The 1,564-nt window shown below is 41.5% G+C and overlaps 1 protein-coding gene across 2 annotated transcripts in view; it reads left to right on the forward strand.

Annotated features, from left to right (window-relative positions):
* Window positions 1-1,564, forward strand: part of ccdc71 (coiled-coil domain containing 71) — a 30,326-nt gene that overhangs the window by 10,889 nt on the left and 17,873 nt on the right. Inside the window, exon 1 of one of the 2 annotated variants that reach the window (XM_015385068.1) lies at window positions 567-688. The exons of the other annotated variant lie outside the window; for it this stretch is intronic. The gene's annotated coding sequence lies outside the window, so the exon portion shown is untranslated. Of the gene's footprint in view, window positions 1-566; window positions 689-1,564 lie in introns of those variants that run through there. 2 annotated transcript variants of the gene reach the window in all.

A 1,564-nucleotide genomic window follows, 5' to 3' on the forward strand; every position in this document is an offset into this window, starting at 1 on the left:
GTTACCTGGTTTAAAGGTCTGCAGCTAAGAGTAAGGCTGAGTATTGCCATGAGTGTTAACCTTAAAAAAATCAATCTATTAGGAACTGAAAAATCTATATCATGTTGGGCACTCAAAAATCACGATATATCGCCAAATCGTTTTATTCCCACATCCCTACCTAAGACTAAGCATTTGTTATTTAAAATGGAATTTAGAAAACATTATGTTCTGAAAAAGGAAAAAAGGAATGCTCTTAAGAAGATTTTAGATGGCTTTTAATAAAATTTGTTTCAATATAGCCCTAGAAAGGACTCTTCATCATCCTTCCTTACCTCCAGAACAGATACCTTTCTGTTCCCATAGCCCTTCACACGTCTGTGCACTCTGCCCTAAGGTTCCTCTAAATGTACCGCTGTCCTACTTTCCATCTTCTGCAGACGGCCTCCAGAGCTAGCCCAGTCCAGCCGCCGTCTCAGTCCTGCTCTGGTGCTCTTGTCTACCCGGCAGGCTTCTCTTATGTACCACTGTCCCTATTTGATCTTCTGCAGGACGACTATTAAATTATTTATAATTTGTCGTCCTAGATGCAGCGCAGACTGACCAGCTGGTGCCTCTCCCCAGCACTGGTGCTCTCTGCCCAGCTGGATGCACGGAAGTACCGCCAAATCCGATCATCATCCATTCACAGCTCTTGGAGTCAATAGTGGTATTTTCCAAACTAGTTCTGTCTCTGGAGAATTGGGTGGACCCATTGGCATCAATTGGGTTGTTCGGCTTTCCAGAGCAAAGAAAGCTCCGTAACTCGATCAATAAAGTCTCTGTCCACCATGTTTAGATATGGAGCCTCATACTCCTGCTATCTGACGGCGATCAGCTCACCACTGTGCTCACGGAAATTATCAGGGACTTTGTGTTCTTTGTGAAGAACCAAGATAGTCAAGACTGTAGCTGAATCAGTTGTTTTATTGATGTTCTTTGTATCCCAAAAGGGCTGTTTATATTTTGTACATTTCAACAACTGATAGCTGTAGGAGCTTTTAAAAAAAAAAAAAAAAGGATGATGTTTTTGCATCACATCAGCAGTGATTTAAATGGTTCTAAAACTTCCAAAAAAGTAAAAAAAACAAACAATCCATTTGACTTGGTTTCTGAGTTTGAAGATGTTTTGCTTCCCCTCCAGGAAGCAAATCAAAGCAATTCAATTCAAAATGTCAGAAATAGTGTTTAGTTTGAGGCTTTATACAGTGGCCCGACAAAGCCTGGTTTTTGCTTACAAAACATGCAAATTTAACCGGACGAACAGGTCCACTGGTCGTTTAGCTTCTTTTGTTAGACTGCAATGTCCCATACCTCTCTAAGTCTCTGAAAGGAGGGGTCGTTAAAGGGAATTGTTGGCCTGGCTGAACAGGCAAGATCTTGTTCTCCAGTACAGGGGCTGGGGTTACGATGATAGCGGTAAGAGTTCAACTCAATTGCTGAATTGTTGGTGCAGCAATTGAAATCACCCCCTCTGTTTATGGTTGTTTTTTCTTTACATTGCTTCAAAAGAATGTCCCTTTTCCTTAAGGTGTAGATGTACTGC

Source organism: Cyprinodon variegatus, unplaced genomic scaffold, assembly GCF_000732505.1.
Source record: "Cyprinodon variegatus isolate N-32 unplaced genomic scaffold, C_variegatus-1.0 Scaffold330, whole genome shotgun sequence".
Classification (NCBI taxonomy): domain Eukaryota; kingdom Metazoa; phylum Chordata; class Actinopteri; order Cyprinodontiformes; family Cyprinodontidae; genus Cyprinodon; species Cyprinodon variegatus.